At 34.7% G+C, this 24,010-nt stretch overlaps 2 long non-coding RNA genes across 2 annotated transcripts; one reads left to right on the forward strand and one right to left on the reverse strand.

Moving 5' to 3' along the window:
• Positions 1-9,505: 9,505 nt before the first annotated feature.
• On the forward strand, positions 9,506-19,277 carry LOC146593667 (uncharacterized). Its single transcript, XR_014896338.1, has 2 exons — positions 9,506-9,655; positions 17,013-19,277. It is a non-coding gene; the product is annotated as an uncharacterized LOC146593667 (long non-coding RNA).
• Positions 14,494-22,069, reverse strand: LOC146593668 (uncharacterized). The gene is made up of 3 exons (XR_014896337.1): positions 22,013-22,069; positions 19,950-19,980; positions 14,494-14,725 (listed from the first exon to the last, which is right to left on the reverse strand). It is a non-coding gene; the product is annotated as an uncharacterized LOC146593668 (long non-coding RNA).
• Between the last annotated feature and the right edge of the window lie 1,941 nt (positions 22,070-24,010).

The following is a 24,010-nucleotide window of genomic DNA, read 5'->3' on the forward strand; positions in this document are numbered from 1 at the left end:
ACTTTCATACTCAAAGGCTAGTTTCTACTGATTTCAGTGTTCATAGTTTTTGCAAATCAGACTCCAGAAAAGTATAAGCACGTAATTAGCAGTACTCTAATCACGGTAATGTATTCTGCCTCGTATCACAAAGACTATTTAGAAAATTCACCTCAATTTTCTGAGTCTTAACTCTTCCACACCCAAGAGAATCAGAGAAACTTGTACTGAGCAAACAGGAGATTTCTCCTGGCTCTGGATCCAGACTATTTCACAGCCCAGTAAGATGGAAGGTCCTCTCCAACATACCTGGGTGAAGCAGTAGCAAGTGAACTACTAGAATTACTAAACTAAGACAGATCAAAGGACTTGGAGCACCTCCAACYGTATCCAAAAGCACAGCCTCGGGAATTATCCAGTGCTACCTTCTCCAAGTGTTCTTCCAGCCCTCAACTTGTGGCTTGTGAATTCTGTGAAATAGATGCGATGTCTACATTTCTTAGCTACCCTCAGCAGACTTCCATTCTGCAATAGCACTCAAAATACCTTGTGCCAAGGACTTCCACTGCTAACTACACGCTGTGGAAAAATCCACCCAGTTTTATTTTCTTTGAGCTGGCCACTTCAGTTTCAACTAATTTTTAATAAATCTCATCCTAGAACAAGTAGATAAGTGTTATTTCTGTTTACATTTCCACTGTTACTTATCATTTTTATGGACTTTATCACAACCTTTTTGATGGGACTCCAGAATTCTGAGGTGGAGCTAGACAGAAAGAGCTAATCCTGTATTAGAATTTTTAAAAAAATCACTCAAACTTGCAAAAGCTGGAAATGTCCAGAAAAGACAAAATTGATTTACTCAGTGGTTTAAAGGTATTTTTGTTCTTGCTCTCCTCATCTTTCCTAACAATCCTTAATTTTTTGACCATTGATAATCACTGCACTGACATTTTCATGAAACAGTCCATTACAATCTGAAGATCTCTGTCCTGAATGATAATAGTCAGTGCAAAACGAATGACCTTATGCATGGATTCATAAATTTTTTCTCCTTATATCTCACTTGATATTAATCTTAAATTTCACCTGCCAATTTAACAACCAGTCATTGTGACGTTAAGGATGTTTTCCTCTTGTTTTCCTCTTCACAGTAATCCTCTAAGTAGCCTTTGTAACCTCTATTTTTTTTTTTAAAAAAAAAGAACCCAAAATACTTCCACAGTATATAACCCTATAGAACTTTGATAGTTGTCTACCCCTCAAGGAGAAAAACTGACTAATAACTTCTATTCTCTGTTTGCTATTTTTTAAACAGTTGTTTACCTATATAAGAATCTTTCCTATTATCCCCTGAACTTACTTTCCTTAAGAACCTTTGTGAAGGAAGATGTTTGGATGACTTCTGGAAATACAGCCTTTTGGACTGTATTAGTCAACTTTATCTTTCAATGTCCTTGTTTATTCTCTTAAAGAACATACAGATTTGTGAAGTCTGATTTCCTTTTTTCCAAGAAAAGCATTGACTATTCCCCCAAAATGCTGTATTTAACTGTTTGTCCATTATCCTCCCCATATACATTCCACCACATTGCCCATTACAAACTGTATTACCAGGTTGTAGTTATCTAGGTCTCYACTGGAATCTTTTTTTAAAATTGTGCACCACCTTCAGTAACTTCCTGTTACAAAGTTATACAGTAAAGTTCGTAGTTCACCTATTTCAACCTCAAACTCCTTAAGAGCTAGTAGGTGAATATCACCTTATCATATTTGTTAYTCTTCTATCTGTTGATTAGCCTCTTCAACTGACATTTCAATTTGGTGTCAATCCTCTGATAAGCCCCTTAAAAAAAATAGTATGGTAAGCGGAAGCTTCGTAACTCTTTGCAGTGAACACAGAAAGATTCATTTAGTTATAGCACCATACGGCCATAGTGCTATGGCTGTATCTTCTCTGTATTCTACTTTTCTACTTAATTRTCTATTGGATGTGAAGGGCCTGTGGTAGATATCCTGCTTCTGCTGTATTAAAAGGACAATCAAATTAACTAAATTTATTGACTTCATTGATTAACACATTTCAACCTTTTTTTGCAACTTGCTCCTCATGCTCTTTTGGCCTCCCTTACCACATTTTCACACTCAACCTTTCAAGCTACATTATCTTTTTTATTTTATTTGGATCACTTTAAGAAGCAATCCTTCTGACTTTCATTCATCTCCACTACCCTGCTCTTTAACCAAACTTCCCTTATATCTTTCTCAATGCTTCCTTGATAGTTATTACATATTTGCTTTTACCTTCACATATTTAAGATATCCTAAAAGATGAGCTGGCATGCAGATCAGATGCCAGCCTGCCAGATTTCTTGATCAAAGAAACTTACCACTTTTGCTCTTGCTAAGTACTTATTTAGTTTGAACATACGTTATAATAACTAAGAAAATGACTTCCCCTTAAACCATATAGACATTTGTATGAAACTTTCCTTCTGCAGATGGGCACTGAAGACTTCAGAGGAAGTCATCATCAAAAAGAGAGGAAAAAAAGAAGCTACACCTTTAGCTGGGAAAAGAAAGAAGCCTTACTGATTAGCCCAGAGGAATTAAAATAGTGTTGAATGTACTGTTCTATATATGCAGATACTGAACATGCCTGAGGGCTTCAGTGGGTAGGTGAAAGACAGCATGCTCTCTTTGTGGAGTGCAAGGGGAATAATCTGGTATTGTGTACTAGGAAGTATACTCCATTCTTTCTGCAAGCTTTCAAAGGTTTTCATTAGTCAGCATCTGGCATATTTCAACTGGCCTACCAGCTCCAGAGTTGGTTACAATTACTGCCTTAGTCTGCATCTCTCCTCATCTAAAATGAAAGTAAGATCATGCCTTCRATGTATAACCCTACTCTTAATTATGCAGCTGAGTCTCACTTCTAACAACGTGGATGAAAAAAAAAATAATGAATGCTACATGCCTAAAGACATCCTAACAAAACCTCAACTGACTCATGGAAAAATTATGTTCCAAAAGAACAGCTTTTCCTAAATGCAATTTAGATCATCCTGAAGAAATGGAAACTCTAGCTTTTACTTTTTGCAGACAACTTATACTGAGATTATTTTCAGCAAGATATGTTTGCAAATTGTCACTGTCAAAAGCACATTTAAGATAACTTATTTGAAATACACACTCATTGTACTGAAACCTTTGTTGAATATCTGTTCTAATTCTTTCTGATACTCCAAATCTGTTTTCAAAATGCATATGCTTATTATATTTGCTTATACTGACTTAAAATTTTGGAGAAGAGAGGAAGCCTTTCAAGACAGACCTGGTAAACATGCTCACTTCTTTGCTGGAATATTATACTAGTTATAACCTTAGTCTAGTAAACTGTGTGCTTAAAAACACCAAAGACATCTAGTACACACCAAACATTTATATTTATCTGTACATATGAATAGGAATGAGGAGGGGAAAAAAGTCAATAGGTCATAAGACTAACAAAATCAATCAAAACCAGCACTCAGGAATACTTTTCTGTCTTCACGGAATCCCGCATATTATGTGAGTCTCTTCTTCATACCTGGATGAAATAACTGATCGTTAAAATATTTTTAATTCTAAGCTGAACATTCAGGAAAAAGACAACATTCAGGTCTGTGATAGAAAAACAGATGTGCAACATTCAAAAAACTAAACAAGATACTACATGTAACAAATATTTAATCAGTAGAACAAAGCATACATATACGTATTTTTAAAGAGCCACATAAAAATTGAATATGAAAGCAATGGGACTATCAGAAACCAAAACCTCATTTGTTCCAGGAACAATGAATTGTCATTGACAGACATTAGCATTTCATAATACAGCTTGCATGATAATGGAACAAAGAATATGAGATTATTTTCAAGTTTAATAAAAACAAAAGAAGAATAAAAGGAAACAAGAGGCACTTCAACAGAATTTAAAAAGCGAATAACTACACTCTAATAGTGTGAAGATAGCAAATTTCCCTCTGGTACAAATAGGATAAATCATGTTGGATTTGTGTGACACAGTGAGTGAAGAGCTGGAGACAGGTTGATAGAAGACCTTATCATTAAGTGTGAAAATCGTAACAGCTCTGAGACTTTTTGGCCATGGRATCTTGTTAAAGGACTATAAAAGAAACAAATTTTGGAAAAACAAACAAACAGGAAAAACACCACAATCTGTCATCTAGCAATAATCTGAAGAATTGATAAAGATAACTGGATCTTTCAAAATTTTTCGTAAGACTTACTACAGACTGTTTCATGAAATTGTTTTTTTTTTGTTTACTATACTACATTTCCTATTTACCTTAAGACCTACAAATGTACTTATATACTTGCTCATGCTTATCATGATTTATAATTCAGTTAAGTCACATAAAAATGCAAATTCTTTGTTTGACACACACGATAGTCAAGATTTTGAAAACTGTCACTCCATTTGTAACAGTGTGAATCTGGTTTCTTTCCCCATTGAAAAAAGATGAACCATCTGTAAGGTAAACCAAATAGCAAGATAACTATATAATAAAATCATTTTGCAGGAAACAAATTGGTAAAAGGCCCCACAGATTAGAAACAGTTAACAATGCATGAAAACTTTACAATATTTTTCAAGTGTTGATACAAGGAATTAAAAGGTAAAGCGGAAGAGTGTTTTGTTGCATTTTCTAACATTACTATTACATATAGCACATACCAATGCAAGAGAAAGTCTGCCAGTGAGCTACCAAGAAAAAGAGAAGACAACTCTGTAYGTAACTCCGTTCAGAAAGTATAGAATCACTCAGCTACACAAAATCTCTAAGATTCTCTGGAGTCTCATGGCCACATACTGACAATACCTATTTCCAAAAGATCTTGCTAACATGCCACTTTGCCAAGACAACCCATCATCTCTTTGATATTGCTATCATCTTATGAAGGACAGAATACACRTCAGTTTTTGAACTGGTTATATGATTTATTTTTAGATACAATATAAAAAAATCTAAGCAGAGAGTAGATAGCATAATTGTAAGGCCTAACTAGATTACTAGTCACCAGTACTGAGTTAGAACTTACATGCTTAAAGATGAATCACTGCAAGACTTCATGTACATCATAATGGAAGCACAGCATAGATATATATTGTTAATCATTTTCATTTACATCAACCCTATTCTTACATCCCAGCTTAGTGAGCTAAAGTTCTTGATTAATTTTCAGGATTGCTAGCTAAACATTTTCACACTAAAGATGACTTCATCTTGTTTCTCTCGGTTGACCTTCAGGGCCACATCCTATTTCAACACCCAGACACCAAAAAATGAGACAGCTTACCATATTATACTGTTAATTTTTCTCAACAGTTTATTTTTTATTTGTTAAATGTTTACTGCGTGACAGGACACAGTCTCTACTGTTTAATACCTTACTATGTCTCAAGTTAAAGTTACAATAACATTCTCCTATTTAAAAGAGCTTTTTTCATTAGAATTATCCTTATTCAGTTTTACTGTGGTAGATAATAAAACCGTGCAACTGTGGTATAAAAAATATTGTCACTAATGAGACTCAAATTTCAAGACCATATTTTTGTCTGATGCACCTATCAGTAATTTGTGTTATTTGTCACTACTTTCCAACTTCAGTACAAGTAGCCAATCCGATCTGTTACAATAAAGGCAATGAAATGTAAACTCACACAAGCAGTGCTTAAAATATTTACAAACTAACACAAATCAGGGAGAAAAATGTCAGAGTGCAAGTAATTTTAGAAGGCATATACTTGTGTATACATATCAATCGGCATGATAAAAAAGGCAAAAAAATAAATAAAAAGCAACTCCTCACCACAGTTCATTTCACCATTTAATCTCAATATAGCTCTAGCAGTGGGAAAGACAACAGATTTATAACCACGTTGAATGGTAACATCAAAACTCAAAGAAAATACTGCTGTAAAATAGCACGGAGAACAAAACAGGAGGGGAAAATAGGCAAGAATGAGAAACTGCAGCAAAAATACATGAGACAAAGGAATGGCATGTTTCACAAGATGACAATTCATACACTTGTACTGTTGCAAACTGAACCGGATGGGTAATTCTTAGGGCAGCAATGAAAACAAAACTGGCTTTATCCTGGATTGACTAGTGTGACCAATTTCTTACTGGAGTTTCTGCAAAGCAGAATACTCTTCAAACCACAGTCCTGCTGCTCTCGCAACATCCAGCTCTCTGTGCAATGATTTTGCAAAGTTAAAGCTATGAAGACCCATGCAACACCACACAGCACCACAGCAAAAGGCCAAAATTGGAGAAAAAAAAAAAAAAAAAAAAAGTCAAGAGATATGCAAATCAAGATTGATGATCATTAATGAGCTGCAGCTTAACCTTTATGTCATCAAGGACACACGCAGATTTGTGATTTAGAGGAAAACCCTGAACTGGTTGTTTCAATGCTGCCAGAACACTCACTCAGAAGTGCTGAAATCCTGATAACCTTAGCTCTGCCTTAAGAAGATGATGATAGGGATGACATTTTGCTGAGAGGCTGAGCATGCTATTGGGAAGCCAAGTTAACTTTAGTTTTCTAGACATTTTTTCTCACCAAAGTACAATTAGGTATACATTTTCCTTTCCCTGTGCCTTTACTATTAGTTCTCATTAAAATTCAATCTTTTTTTTTAAAGGAGCCTTTAGTATACATACAGAGACTATCTTGTTCTGCAAGGCAGAACAGCAGCTCCTATCACCATTACAACTTTCTTCTCCCTCATTTTTCATGGAGGACTTAAGATTTCTAAAGACATATTTTTGCAAAGCTGTAGAAAACACATTCCAATTGTATATTTTGCTTTTGGAATACTGAAAAATCAGTTTTAAAATGTAGAAGGTACTCATACATATACATATGTTAAAGCCGTAATATGCTGCCACAGCTTTTGCTTCTTCTTTCAGAATCTTGACTTTCAAGGCATATGTATGAAAACATCCTCTGGTCTGAAGACCCTCTTTGTTAATATACAGATGTTTCTATAGAACAGAGAAGCAAGTGGTTGAAAAAAAAAATAGTACACTGTATTCACAGATTTTAATTTCAGTCCAGGGAGGTGGATTGGGAAGGGGGGGAGGGGAGCCTGTTCAGTATTTTCTTTTTTTTGTTTAATTAGTGACTTGTGATTAGAAATATTTTCCAAAGTCCATCTGGAATGACTTTGGCCAATATATTTGAAAGAGCAACAGAAAATTCTGTGTGTCCTTCTCAGAAACATCTTTACTTATCTTCACTTTAAAGAGTTTTCAGTTGAATTCCTACATTTTGAGACTTTGACTATAGCGAAAAATATTAAATCCAGCTAACAAATTATGACTGAAGCTGCCAAGCTACCAATCCCAGGAAAACCGTTTACTTATGGTGAAGCTGCGGAGGAATCACTTTTGCTCCTGTACAGTTATGACCTGAAAACTTCATACTACAATTGTTCAGACACTTGATTTAGTCTGTTGATGATTCTTGAGTAATCACAGTCATGTTCAGAGACCATTATTTTATATGTGAATTTAGGAATAGTATTCTTGCATATATCACTTCACAGTTACCTACACTGAATTTCATCAGACATTTTACTGTCAAAAGAATCTTGGAAAAACTTTCTGAAACTCTTTACAGTCAGTCCTTTTCTTTGTTTCCTGAATATTTTGGAATTAATCAGCAAATCTGGCCACCTATTCATGACCTTTTGGGGATCACTTACAAATACATTTAGCGGAATGGGTTTCAAGTACATACTCCTAAGGATTCCTCCTATGACCTTCCATTAACATGAAAGCTAGCCATTTATTCTCACCTTTGTTTCCTACTTTCAATCTGTTTGCTTAAATGCACAGGATGATCCTCTCTCATATTCCAGAGCTGATTATTTGCTTTTAGAGTTTCTGACAAGGGGACTTAGCTGATGCCTTTTGGAAATTCAAAAAAATACATCAAACTCTACTTAATATTCAGTCAGTTTTCTTGTCTCCAATTTTTAACAGATTTTAAAATATTTTTATATATTTCTATTATTTTAATATTGAATATTTTTATACTCACTGTGAAATTCCTTTAAGCATTATGAGGGTCTACAGCAATGCCAGAGTTTGCAATTCTCATGATAGGGAATCTTAGCTGAAAACAGTGTAATGCTGTAAGATGATGCTGTAAGAGTTAGGTGGACTTTAGAGGACYTTTGTATTTTCATGTTATTGTAAATACTCATCTCTGAATACTTCTGACAAACTGGTCTCCAAAATATGTTTGATCATCTATATTCAAGAAAGGAGGAAATGTACACTGAGCATAAGCACCAAAATGAGGATATGTCAGCCTCAATTTTTCTCAGTACAAAAATGATAGACATGTATTGTTACTCAAGATCTGACTAAAACATTTTGGAATATTAAAAAAGGCATCAAATATAGTATAATATTTAAACATGTAAGATCTCTTCGGCCAGTAAGGGGGGGGAGAAAAAAAAAGAAAAAAAAAGCAGACTAAAGGAAGGAATATCATAACRTTTATTTCAAAACAGCTGAGCTGTTTTACTCAACTCTATGTCGAAACACCTATAAGAATATAATATGTTATTCTACTGATAGGCTCACATGCTTTGACAAAGCCGTGTGCCAGGACATTCCTTGCTAAATTGGTGACTAATCAGATGTTGTGCTGGGAAACACCCCCTCACGTGTCACAACAACCCAGGCCTCTGCAACGTGAAGAAAAAAAAGGGTGGGGGGGGAGGAACGACACTACCACTGCAGGTTCTCATGCTCTCTGCAAATAATTTCCACAGTGCGTTTTGTAATTTAATGCTTGTACCTGGCAAAAAGACACAACTAAAGGTCAAAACACTGCTACTGTATAAACTCAGCTATAAGTATTCTTATCTCGCTCCTGACCATCGCTATTCTAAAGCTTCTACACACTGAAGTCCTCATTCCACAGTAATAATACACATAAACACCTCATTTCATTAATCATAAAAGAAACAGGAATCATTCACCAAGTTCTCAAATTAACCAAAGTTACATGTTTCTTCTTCCTTCCTATATCTCTCAGATTTCCACTGTGCAAAATTTCCAGTGCAGAAGTTACACAGAATTTGCAGATTTGATAGTAATTAACTCATCAGATCAATGGGCTGTCAGGGGCCCTGCACATAGTTTCACTTTGAGCTTTTCAAAAAAAATAATATTAATTTCTTAATCAAAAAAAATTCTTCCAGTACATATTGTTCATAGAACCCTGCAGCATTACAGATTTTAAATCTTTTTTGCTGCTGTTTGAATACAATAGAGTGCAAAATATTATATAAATAACTGAATTTCTCAAACCAAATATAATAGCATGGAAAAGCAAACTTCCTAGGCAGAGGAAACAATCACCAATTCAAAGAGTTTGTCTGAGATTCCAGAAACCTTTGCCTTGCCTGCACTGCCTACAGAGTGACCAGACCACCAGTTACAGAGTGCAGCAATCAGAGCTTGGAGACAACTGCCCCTTGAAACCATTTCTGTACACATTCATCAGGTGGTTGTTGCACTGTGTGGCAACAAAAATTCTGTGACTAGTGACAACTGTGGCAAGTGATCACTAGAAACAGGAGGTAAGTGCCTCTGATAAATGTACATATGGTTTGGGTATTTGATCATACAATTTTTTAGGGCGTGGAACAAATTATCTTTCTCCTGCTCATTCAGATTTCATATTCTCTCCACAATAACAAAATACAAAAGCAGTATTTCTTCCTATGGGAAACAGATAATTTAGCCCAATATTAAAACAGAAGCAAGCTATTTTTTTTTGAAGTAAAAGGACACTCTTCATATTTTGGAGCTTGGTATAACCCATACTATTTGTTTTTCATGTAGTCTTTTGTGAGTACATGGAAATGTTAAATGGTTAAGTTTGCTACCTTCATAAAATAAAATTTTGTTTTTCTGAAGTTTTAGTTAAATATGACTTAACTTGTGTTTCAGAAAAGCAATTTCAAAATAAGAGTCCRTTTTTCTTAAACCTAAAAGTAGTCTCTCTATTTTAAGTAACATTGGGGGCTCCCTAAATGCTATAGTTTATAAATACACTCTTAGATGACAAGTCAAGTGACTTCAGGATCATAAGTTCTCTCTCACAGTTGTTCAACTGTTAAAATGGAAAGCAGTAAGAATAGAATAAAAATACCCATGGCAAAACTGTTACATGTGCAATGGAATAAATGTAGGGAATAGGACACAATAGCATTTTTGTGTTAATCTTTAAATTCAAATTTACTTTCTACCCTTTAAAATGGTCAGTTTTGTGCATGTCTCTTTTGGTGAGCAGCTTGAGATCTGTCATTCTATAGAGTTCCATATTTGCTGATCAGAAATGCAGTTGTTCTCTAGTCACAATCTAAGTAGAATTGCTGCAACAATATAACACTGAGTTAGGCATTAATAATAATTCATTGCAGCTCTTCTAATTATATAACAAAGAACTCTTAATAAAAATATACAAAAGCCAAAACTGTGAACATTACATTTGCAAACAGAATAAAGCAAACAGAGGCACCAGGTACTTGGCAATCAAACAGATTGTTCTAGGACTAGAGAGCAGTTTAAGTGTATTGTATGGTGTAATCTTGTAATGAGTTAACCAAACAAGGATGTTTCCACTGTATTTCAGAGGCAGGAAATTAAAAACTCTCCCTTCTAAAAGATTGTGGCTGTATTTAAGCTTTTCTCTTGCCTGATTTGAGCCTAGGAGGAGGTATTTTGCTACYGTTCAAGAGAGAGTTCATAATCTGAGTCTAAGTTCAACATGTGAGTTGAAGTTCATCTGTCTCATAAAGAATGTTGCTGTCTGGCTGACATTTTACAAGGGTATGTCTAAACTTTTAGGATTCTGCCACTGGAAGGTGGACCCTTTGGAGCCTTTCCATTAAGCATTTGAAATTGTTCCAGCCAAACAAATTATTTCAGTAAGACAGGAAGGGTCTTTGTCTTCCCCCCACCACCACCACACACACAAACTATTTTTCCAAGTCTCTCTTTTTTATTGAGGAAATACATGTCAATCATGTCCTTGGACAGGTTTTCTTATCATGCTATTCAGGCTAGCAGCCAGAATAAAAGTACCCTTATGCACTGTGCCTCTCAAGCAGGCTATTTATAACAAGCGCTTTGTAAATACACACAGGTCAAAGGAAGAAACAAAGCAAAGGGCTTCATACTGAAAGTGCAGTAATATTCAAGTTTGACAGCAATATGTAAAAGATGCATGCCAGAAGCTGAGAATTTCCCAGCAATTTTGAGTAACTAGGCAAAGAATGATATGTGCCATGGTTAACAAACAATGAAAAATGTCTGAGAAAGCTAAATCTGGTTAAAAAAGGGTCAGAGACGAGCATCTTCCTAGAAGCAGAAAGCACCTAAGTATTTTCCCTTTTCTTCCAATTCATCTGATACTCTGTGGAGTTCTTGTACCCAAGAATAAACAAAGATTAATAAACTGCTTCAAGAGCRGTCCCTGAAGACAAATAGAAGTGATCTGTAATGGATGGTACCTGCACATTTCTTCCACAGTTTTTCAGATATAACTTTTCTATAGTAATATTCACAGGCTTAGGAAATCAACCCACAAAGATGGGATGAATTAGTACTTTAGCAGAAGTTTGTAGTTTTCAACTTATGTGTAAGTTACGGTCCACAACTCAACACAGAATACATTTTGTTTTCCCTCTTAGTAAAAATTTCTCTCTTCTACTGTAAAATAATGGTGCTAATATTGGTCTATCAGTATGAAATACGAAAACGTTAAAAAGTGAACGATGGACCTCTAAATTGCCTTATTGAAAGTTGGGAAAACTTAGCAAACTACAAAAAAATGTGAGATCCAACATACATGCTCATGTCCAAGACGGAAGATTAGATATAAACACTTGTTGAGACACTGCAAAACTGAGAAAAAGAGAGGAAGCATGAGAGCGCTCCAGGGTAACATTAACCACTTCGGGGGTTTTCTCTCTGATCTCTGGTTCACTCTCMTTTGGGGAGCTTTCTGTATTCATTTTGCCTTTCTCCCTTCAACTACACTAACTTCTGGAAGCTGTTTTCTTAATGCTAGAAAGAAGCAGAACTAAAAAAGCTCCTGCAATTTGACATAACCTGTACTTTACTTACCATACCTTTACTTAATACTGTGATCAAAATAATCATTTTTATCATTTAAATAAACTTAGGGAGAAGGGGAAAAAAAAAAAAAGAAAAAAAAAGAAAAGGAGACAACTTAGAAGCTAAAAAAAAAAAAAAGAAAAAAAAAGAAAAGGAGACAACTTAGAAGCTCAGAGGAAGATTTTTTTTTCTCCAGTGGTGATTATACAGGTATTATGGGACATGCCAGAGAGAATGATACAGAGTCATCAGAACTGGGTCAGCTCAGATTTAGCAGTGCTCAGCTTGCCCACAATGTACAAATCCACTTGGGCACACTTAGACACCTTTAACAGAAGTGCATCTTTGTCACAGTGGATCCAGAGACAAAACTCTTCTAATAATTGAAGGATGCCTGCAGGTCCCTATTTATTCAAAAAATTAAACATGGACTGCAGTAAGCTTTATTACATGTCATAAATGATTGAGAAAAAATTGCCTATGTTTAAGTAAAAAATTATGAACACAGGATGTATTTCCATTCCCCTGCCATTACAGGGCTAGCATTTTTTAACTGAGTGTAATAATTCATTTTTACCAATGAGTAACAAAGGAAATTAATTATTGAATCACTTTTGCATGGGATGCTGCACACCCTGCACTTTGCAAAGATTATTTATGTCAAGTATTTATTTCATACATTTAGTCATGGATGCACTGACTTCACGTGAATAAAAGTATTTTAAATCTAGTTTATTTAAGCATCGTAAAAACGCATACCTGTCTCACCATACTGGTGCCCAGGTGATCTATCTTCCAACATACGGGGTTATTTTTCCCTTCTGTTCCTAAACTGGTAAAATGCTAGGTATGAAGATTTTTAGAAGCCTCCGTATCAAATCTCCAGAGGCTTTTCCATGAAATTTCCCCTCTGGCTTGCTCAAGGAACATTTATCCCTGAGAAGATACAAATAGAATGAATGCTCTTTAAAAAGCTTTCACATAATATATGTAAAAATGATTAATGAAATCTCCTGGTTGTGAGAGATTAGTGAGATCAAAAAGCAAAAGTCAAATCAAACTATTTAAAATTTTGAGATATAGAAAAATACCTTACATAAAGATTTATATGAAAATCACTTTAGTTATCATAAGAGAAAAAAAATTCAGAAGAGAGCAAGGGCAACTTCTTCTGAACTACTCCCTAGTGTTTCATTCCTTCAAAACCAAAATACACACTAATACATAGAGCTATCAAGGCTCTCTCTAAAAAAAGTTGTTTATAATTCTTGATAATTTTGACTACAACAGGCCAATTAGTTCAAAAAATATTAGTAAAATGAAAGAAGAAGAATGTGTGACAAATTGAGTAATACACTTCTTAAGGTATTACAGTTTATTAAGTTAAAAGTAGAAAAAAAAAGGGGGGGGGCTATCCAAGCAATATTTGAAGACATACTGACCAAGTCAGTAACACAGCTGGGAAGCTGTTAAGGCAGTCAACAAGGATTATTCATTTTGCAAACATTTAAAAAAAACCCACATATTTCTTTGCCTAAGCATATAACTTCTCTCAAAGAAAAGATGGAAGCGTATCTCTTAACTGTAGCAATGCTTACTTTCCTGTATGACATTCTTATAAACTGCAAAAATATACTATGGCCTACAAGAAATCCCCATAAGATGATGTCACATTTAATTGAAAAATCATACCAAAAGGCAGGTATTCAAAGCACCCTGTTATATGAGATTGATATGTCCTCCAGCATATCTGCACGGACACTTTAAATGACAGCATAAAATTGCAGATGTTGTAATACTGGAAGGAGTGGCAGAGACTACAGAGATCGGACTTAGGGTTCCAACAGGAACTCAAATGGAAAAACGGCATGAAACAACCAACCAACCTAAACAGAAAAAGAGYGTATTTTGAGAAGCCAAACACATAAACACAAATTGAGAAGCAACTTAGCGTAGCCAAAAGAGAGGGAGTTCTCAACAGAATGCAAGCTATTTGAGTTATTGGCCATAATCAAAAAAAAAAAAAGTCTTCTCTATAATCTTAAACAAAATAAATACCTAGGATGAACTTACGAAGCTTGTATGGTATACAGCAAAATTTATTTCTTTTATTTGATACTGGTAAGGCCTCAGTTTTGGGCACCACATAAAGAGCGATACASATAATCAGGGAAGAGTCAAAATGAAATGAATGATAGAAGTTTCTGAAAACATAACTCAAAAGTCAGTAAATATTATATTGGGATGATAGAMTATATCCCAGAGAAGAAAGTTTAAAAAATAGAAAGCCCCAGTAAAATTCCATTGGTCCTTTTCTTCTGCCAAAATTTCCTCGGAAGTTACYGTTCTATTGACACGATAAGAATGTTTAACCTTTATTTTTAACAAATTAGGACTGAAGGCAAACAGGGCAAAGATGACAGCAGCATGCTGTGTTTGGTAGCATTAACCAGGCTAGGCAATTCCAGCATTTTCTCCTCTCATCTCTTCAATTGGCTCTGCATAATGTAAGGTGAGCTGAGCTCCTGGAAGCAAGGAAGAAAGGAAAACATCTTATGATGGCTAAGGCAGAACCACATTATAGCCAAATTATTAGAGAATCATAGGAAGTGGGTCTGACTTTAAAAGTTTACACACCAATCGCCAGGCAAGGAAAAAAAATCAGCTATATGCAGCACAGATCATTTCTAGCAAATATAAGAAAAAAAACAAACCAAAAACCCAATTATTTCTAACTGTGAGGTACAGAATATTTACAGGGGCTGTGCAATCCCCTTCATTTTCCTTCCCCCTGAACAACCAAAAAATCCCAACAACCAAAAAATTATAGACGTGTAGGAAAATGTATTAAATGGTCTTCAGATTTTAATGAGACTCTTCTGCCTGAATTAGAGCCTAAGAAATTATTTTTATGTTTTAATCCCGTAAGAAGACTAATGCACAAAATCTTGCCACAATGCTGATTTTACAGTCTATTAACTAGTAAACTCTGCAGAAGAACATATAACCTGAGAATTGAGTTTGCGTTGAATTAAATTTGAAAGCATATCGTAATTCTGGGAATACCCTCTGAGCAGACACACTTTGTATACACAGTTAAAAAAAAAAATCAAAAAAGTTTCTGAAAGCACTTTTTTTTGACAACTGATGAGGAACATAAAATTTAAGACATATCTGCTGTAATAGGGCTAGTATTTTGGAAATAACTAGCTATAAGGTAGGAAAAAAAAGTCATAAAACAGGGCAGCAATGGATCAAACCATTATGCATTTTTATTTTTCCCCCTTTGGGAGTAAAGAAGATAGCATGTAAATCTATCTCGGAGGCAAGCCTCTCCCTGGAAAGAAAGTCTTCCTTTTGAAAAACAGGGCCAGAAGGGCCCTTTTTGAACTTGTTTTTACAGCCTAAAGAATTATAACCAAGATATTCAATGTATTAAAATGTAATAATTGCTGCATCTCTTGCAGACTGTGAGGCTGATGCAGCTATTAGCACCATAAGCAGCTTACCCATCAGCTCTGGTCAGGCAAGACTTTCCCTAGAACTTAATAGCTTTAATTTAATTAAGAACTTGAAAACTGGCTATGCAAAGTTGTCAGTTTTCAGAACACAAACTCCTTTCTTTCTGGCTTATTCTCTTTAGTCACTCTGTGGTGGCCACTTTACAGGAATGTTTAGTCTCTTCCTAGACTGTAAGAGCTGATGTACCTTAGGTTAAACAATAATGGTCAAATTAACATACATTAATCTGACCTCTTCAAATGTCAACATTCAAGAAATCAGTATTTGCCACAATTCCTGTGCAAATTCTAATACTTTTGTTAGCACTGACTGGATGAGCACCAGGATCTGAAGAAATTTTCCTAGAAGAGGAAATAAGACAGCTTGAAAAATAAAGTAATATATCCAGTGACTTTATCCAGTGCTGCTTTAACAAGCAGATTTTTTCTACTTTTTCAAAAGGCAGCATCAGTTGAGAAGGAAGTTCCTCAGAAATAGAAGCAGACTCAGAAACAATCAATGTTGCAAGAACACACTTGACTGTGAAAGGCTCAGGACGTGACTTCATTTTGTTCAATTTTGAGGAATTTTTAACTTAACATAGTACTATGAGACTCCATTAGAAATAAAAACCACGGGTTTTCTTACACAGACACCTTTTAAACAGGACCCAACTAGCATTCTCCAACTGAGGTAGGACAATGAGAAAGAAGTAAGGCTATGCTTCCTTTAACTAGTGTGGACTTCAACATAATTTAATGCTATGAACATAGTTGTTCTGTGCCTGTAGCCTCAATGCCAGATAATGATCCTGAACCCATTTAATTCACTAGAACAGACATTGCCTCTCATTCAAAGTATCACAGATCTTCCAGTTTGTTCTCTGTATGTTATTTAAGAGTGTGCAATTCTCCACTGGGTAGCGGTTTTGAAAAACACGGTTATGAGAACATGTTTGAAATTTACAATCTAGACATAGTTTGCTGATACAAGGTAACAGGAAAATAGCCTATCAGGTCCAAGCCTTAGTAAAACAAAAGGCAACAAAGCACCCAACCTCAACATCTTACAGCAGTTCTTCCCATTTTAACTCAATAAACAGGCACATTTATATGTATATGTCAGGAAAAAAAACAAGTGTATAAGTTATGCAGTGTAAACAAATGCAAATTCTTTATGTAAACATCTAAGAGTACTAAATGAAAGGAAGGGTGCAAAAGCAGAARTCTCATTTATGTTGAATAACCACTCCTAAAGCCTCCTTGACAGCAGAGGACTGAGAAGTACCTARCATGACATCTATTTTCACAGGAGATCTACGAAAATAGCCAGAGGACTGCAAAACAGTAAAGATTCATCTTTATTCTACGTGAACTGATAGAAACTGCAATAAAGGACATGCACGCCTGTTCTGCGTTACACTGGGGAACAGTCAACACAATTTTGTAAAGGGAAATCACATTACAAACTTTCTGTGCATTCAAGGAGTTAACAAACTTGTAGGTGAAGGCTAATATCCACAAAAAAATACTTAGCTTTCTGAAAAGGCTTTTGAGAAGGTCCATCATCAATGCTCTTAGGAAGACTAAGACATGGGATATTAGAGAAAGTCCTTGCAAGTAAAACTAGAAGACAGTTTGGTATTGTCTGAAAAAAAATAATCCTGGAAAAAGGCATTAATAATAGGATGAAAGTCTGCTTACTATGCTTTTTTTTTTTTTTTTTTTTTTTTTTGGTAGTAAAGATGGAGGCCGGTTGCAAAAAAAAATGCAGAAGAACTTTAAGCAATTATCAACAACTGGCTTGCCAGATATATTTATACGGAAAAAACAATCTTATCATCACATATAGAACAATGGGCCCTGAGTTGACCTTCACTAGTCAGGAACAAAATTTTGAGATTATCATAGATCCATAAAACACATCAACTCAATGCCCAGTAGAGGTTAAAGAAGCCAGTCAAGCTTTAGGATTTATTTAGAGGACAGAGGACATTGTTATGCCAATGGTTTCTCTGAATGCTAAACACAATGTCTAATTCTGGCTCCTGTCATAAAAAGGACAACAGAAGTGGAAAAAAAGTCCAGAAAAGCACGATGAAGGTATCAAAGCTACAGAAGAACTTTATTATGGACTGAACAGGACAGAAGTTTATAAAGTCATCGCTTACCTGGAGAGTGTTACAGAAAATGATTGCTSACTATTTCTTCTAACACACAAAAAAAGGTAAAAGGGACTAAGAAGCCATTATATAGCAGTAAACAAACACAAGGTAATAAGGTAGTATTCTTCACAAAATGCATAGTTCAGCTGTGGACTTCTGTGCTACAGGACACGGTGAATACTAAAAGTTTGCAAGACTAAAAAGAAATGAGACAAATCCAAGGAATCAAATGTTCACCTAGAATCGCTAAAAACCAAGATACCACTTTTGATACTTAGAAGTCCTTTAACTGGATGCTGCTAGATATTGGGAAAGTATATGAGAAGTATATGAGAAGTACCTTTACAAGATTGTCCTGCTCATATTGTACATAATCTGAGGTCACTTCTCTCCCTGTTGGCCACCTTCAGAGAGCAGATGTTGGGTTGTACGGACTTTTGGCCTCACCTTGTAGAGTGCTTTTTGTGTTCTTACTAGAAATTATTGTATATAGAGATATACAACACTTATATTAAGACAAATTGCTATAGCGGAGTATGACAGCACATCACCCAGCAGCGTAAACTACAGTGAGCTCATCAAATTCTATTTTCTGCTCTCTGCATCATCTTCCCACAGAAGAACAAGTCCAGTTCAAGATTCTGGAGTACATCATTAGGGCACCTGATAACCTGAACCAAAGATATTTAAAGCACTATTTGCTCATATTTTGTCTTAAAGATCAGCTGTTCCTCCTCCCCACCCCYATACACAATGAATTGGAGAATGAAGGAAAAACTTGTCCCAGATTGCAGAATGAGTTCTCATAGAAAAGTTTAGTTCCATTCCACCAGCCATTCCATTTTCTTTTCCTTATCTTCTTTAATGTACACAAACAGATGAATTCAGATATAAAAACCTCCCAAAAATAGTAAGCTTTATGTAAATTTCTCTCATAGGAGTAAGATGAAAGAATAAAACATAAGTCACACTACCTATTGTGGCACAGCAATGGCTCCTAGATTAAAGTCTTTGACTCACTGTTGGTCTACACAGATACACTGAGCAGCACCAGCTATAGCGAACAACCATATTAAGCAGTTCAGTTCATGAATTAAATCGCCGTCAGCTCCATAAGGCTCTTGAAGTTTGTGAGAAAACCTGAGAATGGTTCGTACTTCTAGAAAAGTTCAGAAACAACTGCACATCTGAACTACCTTCTATAATATCATGATGTTGGTATCTATCTCCAGGCAGAAAACAATAAAAATCTGCACCTTCCCTTTTCAACTATGTATGTCGGGACATATATAACAGTTTAATGATGGGTATTCACAACGTAACAGTTACTTTCACATGATGTCACCTATCCAATAGCTCCTGGTGGTCTGCATAGAATAATAATGCCTTAAATATAGTAACTTTTCTGAAAATTTGTTGCCTGTAAATCACTTAAGAGCCATTTTATATATATATACATATATATAATACACACACACACCCCTCCCCCAAACAAATTAAATGTCCAAACATATTCTATATTAACAACATTATATAATCATTTGCATATGGACTGATCAAGACCAATGACAAGTCAGACTGCGCAATTATTAATTTTTTGATTTCTATTCCTTTTGATATCAACTAATATTTAATTGAAACGATAACTTGTGTTGGCTACTACAGATAATGGAAACCATAGCAAACAAGCTAAACTACTTTTAGACAGCACACGTGTGATGCCTATTCTGAAAGAAATTTAATTCATTAACCAACACAGCATTATTCCCTAATAACTAAAGATGACATCAATTCCCAGAAAACACAAAACATAACACTATTGTAAGAAAGAATATTTCTAAAAATAAGTTGGTATGTTACGATATACTTTAATATAATTCAAATCAGAAAGATTACACTTTCTACAAACTTATTAAAAGTAAAACTGATGAACAAGCAGCAATAAACAAACTTAGAAAAGGTGTTAAGATAATTTTTTATTTCGAATTACAGTCTATTTGGGAAAATAGGATATTTTTAGAATTACACAATAAATATGAAACCAGTATTTTATATAACTAATATATTAAAAATAATATACCTACTTGTCAGTGATGCTTCTCCAAAGCTGTGCACCTGCAATTGRGGGAATGTAAGGTGAAACACAATGCACTGAAACAGATATCACATTTTTTTTTTCCTTATTTGTCAGGACAAAAATTTGGGACATAATGACTAAATAAATCTYCATAACAGTCAAAACAGGAGGACTATTTTAACTTAGAGTGACTGTTCTTAGAAAATCTAAATRGTTTTCTGTAAACTTAATATACCAAAGAGTCAGAAATGTTCATAAAAAAAAAATCAGCATCTTACTTATCTTGCTACATTTTGAAGTGGAAAGAAAAGATTCCCAGCATAACTTAAGCTTTACATTTATAAACTGACAATCACTTCCTACTTTCCTTACGAAACTGTAATAGCCTTGCCATCTAGTGGTTGTCTGGAAGTGTCAAGTACCTATATAAAAACACTGTACTTGGAAGAAATGATTTCTGCTTTTTGGATAGTACTTTATTGATTCAGATCACTACCACAAGAAAAATTGCTATTTTATTAGTTCTAGCACCTAACTGTTACTGAAGTGAGTGCAATTTCATCAAAGACAATGCATTTAACTATAGTAAAATAATTATTCTCTAAACATAAAGCTAGACAAAAACAGGTTTTTCTGACATCATCTCTCTGATGAATTCTTAAATAGTCATCTAGCAGTAGAAGCAAAACATATGAATATGGGATGGTATTCTTACACTGTTAGTTCACTCAAAATTGGTCTGTCTTGGATTTGGTCAAAATAAAAACAAAATACATATTACTAAGTAATTACAACAGAGAAAGAGGAAAAAAAACTTCTGTATATTACCAGCTTCTAACTGGTGATGTATGCAACACTAGAGCTGACTTATACAACACAGAACCTATCAAATTTTGGCATTCTTTTCAAGTTGACTTCCGAGCTTGCAATGCTAGAGTCGCAAATAGAAAGCTGAAGAAAAAGAAAAGGCAATGATAATGAATTTTGCTTCAAAAAGGCTGGGAATAACTGCTTTAGTTTGACAGGGAACAACAGGCTTTGGTAGTCAGAAACAAAGTGACAGCATATCAGAGAGGAATACCCTGCACCTCCGACATCCACTTCCTGCTTTTGTACTACATTCTGGTGATTTTTTTTTCAAACACTTTGCACAGGAGTCAACACCAAACAAAAAGTAAAACAAAACACTTAAAAACAAAAAAAAAAAACCCAAAAAACCCAAAAAACCCTTCCTAATAATGAAAATTGCAGATTGATGAACGCCATTTTGCCAAAGAATTTTCATGACGTTAATGAAGTATGGGACAGGAAAAAAACAAACAAAAAAAAAGAACAAAAAAAACCCCCCCAAAAAAAAACCCCAAAAAACCCAAAAAACCCTTCCTAATAATGAAAATTGCAGATTGATGAACGCCATTTTGCCAAAGAATTTTCATGACGTTAATGAAGTATGGGACAGGAAAAAAAAAAATAATAAAAAACCCCACCTCCCCCTCCAAAAAAAACTAGCCAASAGACTCAAAATTCTTTTCAAACTTGGCAGAATTCACAGAAGTTTTTTTGTTGTTGGTGGTGTTTTTTTTTTTTTAACCTCACTGGACACTGAACACTACATAGTCCATAACAATGATGCTCCCTGGAGGATCCGCTTTGCTAAAATAGATAATTTCTCAATCCATTTAAGAAGCTGACCAATTCATATTTGGTATCCTAAACTTCCTAACAATAACGTACTAGTTAGAAGAAATACAAATGTCTAGCAAAACTTTGTGTTTTAGAAAACAATGCATTTTCAAATTTGACTGTTAAGATAAGGATTAACTGTTCACTGAAAYGGAGTACCCTTGTTCTGAAAAAAACCTCATAATGTCATTTCTATAAAATACAGGAAAACTTACTTTAATATGTAATAGATCACCACAGGTTCTCTTGTCTCTCTCAGAAATTAGCTATTTGTACTATGATACATTAGACAGATCCTTATACAATTAAAGTGGTTTTAGTGATGAACAAGCATGCTCTGAATTACAAGCCTTTAAGCAAGGAATTCTTATCAGTACACTGTCCTACCTTTTATCCTAGGTAATACCAGATCCTTTATTATCTGAACAACTAGTAGTCCAAGTATTATGAGAGAAGTCAGATGATACACTCTCCAAGGTGTCAGTGCAACAAACCTGAAATATTAAGAAGAAAAACACTGAATATTTTTAAACTTACTAGAAATATACATTACTTCAGCTGTTACAGGAATTGAGAATAAACAGAAAAAAAATCCTGATGTTACAATATTTGAATTTAGTTTCTCCCCACAGTAGTTCCACATAAAGTCAGTGCTGACCAAGTGCTTTAAACATGACACAGTCTGATATACAGAATCAACAGTTAAACAAATACTGAATTTCTAGAAGATTTTTTTTCCCCACAAGGTGTATACATCAGCACTTTTAGATAAGCACAGAGGAGGTAGGAAAACAAACTATTTTAGATATTCCATAAGAAACATCACTTTTAACATTAATTGTGGTTTTATTGTATTTTCCTTGTATTTTCCTACACGATCCAACTTCTCAGAAGATCTTTACACAAAATGATTCTTTCAAATGCAAAAATGAGATGCAACTCTATCATTCATGGTATAAAACCATCTTTTTCACAACARATTTTTATGATTTTTATTTCTCAATACAAAAAATTTAAAACATGTCTACTCAGATCAAACAGATCCAAAGTCAAAATGTATGATCTACAATATCATGCTTTAAAAACTCTCACATTGGTGTCCAGGTGCATTTAGAGATTAACCCTCCTTCCCATTTTACTGACAAATACCTTAACCCACAAAACAGGATTTAAAGTGTAAAATAATTAAAATTCAAATAAATGAAAAAATATAGCTGAAATACTTAAACTGCTTGAAACAAAGCATTAAAGTCAGAGATCTTAAGACAGATAATTAGCATACTGGTATCTTTTGCAATGTAAAAGGAAAAGGTTTGGGGGTGGGGGGTGAGTGGAGGATCGCTTGAAACAACAGGAAGCCACCGCCCATGAAAATAGATCAAATGAAAATACAAACAGAAACAAAGTCATACAAAGCTGACAGGTTTCCAGGAAATTGATCTGAAAATTAAAATGCCCCCAACCAGTTGCTACAGTAATTTTTTTCTGCAAGGAAGAAGGTAAAAGAAGGCGAGAAGGGGTAGCAAGTAGGCCACAGTAGGAAGCTGAGAGACAGCATTTGAGTATACTTGAGTTTTTACAAAGAAAACTACCCTCTAACAATTTAAGGCACACAGGAGCTGTTCTGGAAAACTGCTCAAATATTCACTGTGAAAAAACAAGATTACAGCAAAGAAATTCTCCATACCACTAATTTTTGCATTTAACACAAACAGCTCATAGAAATTCATAATGTTCAATCACTTAGCTTAAAGCAAAGTATGATTTTCAATATAAACAGATAAGCTCGTTCCAGAAGTTTTTTCTGAACATGTAGTGCTTCTACGTTTATGCAGGGTATGAATTATAAGACTATTCTACCAAAAAATCTGTTATCTAATCAGTACTTCTGTGTATTTTTGGTCAGCCCAAGAAAACCAACACAGATGTATAGRGAAAAATGATGTATGAGGTAAGCTCTTTCAAAGCTGCCCAAGCCAAGCATAGATCTCATTAAATCAGAAATCTTACTTCCAACAGCTCTGAGTTTATGTTGTCTCACTATTTTTCTCAGTAATATTCTTCACTATTAAACATACTTGATTCAGTTTGAGAATTAAGTTCAACTGCACCGAAGACACTGTTTTAATCTACCTATTTAACCTACTGACAGTGGGGGAAGAAGGAAGAGTTGACACCACAGAGAAAAATCAAATGATTAAAAGTTTTCATATGATTTCTAGACATCAGAAGTTTATAACAAATGCAGGTCTTCAAGTTGCATGGGTTTAACTTCATACCTATTCTATAGATTCTTTGTGGTGCTGGTACACTAATTATAGAATTGAACAGTATGTTCTGATTTAACAATTACCATTGGCTAATCCTCAACAGTTTGAAGTAAAA

This window comes from Rhea americana, unplaced genomic scaffold (genome assembly GCF_003343005.1).
Source record: "Rhea americana isolate MKP2758 unplaced genomic scaffold, rheAme1 scaffold_285, whole genome shotgun sequence".
In the NCBI taxonomy this organism is placed as follows: Eukaryota; Metazoa; Chordata; class Aves; order Rheiformes; family Rheidae; genus Rhea; species Rhea americana.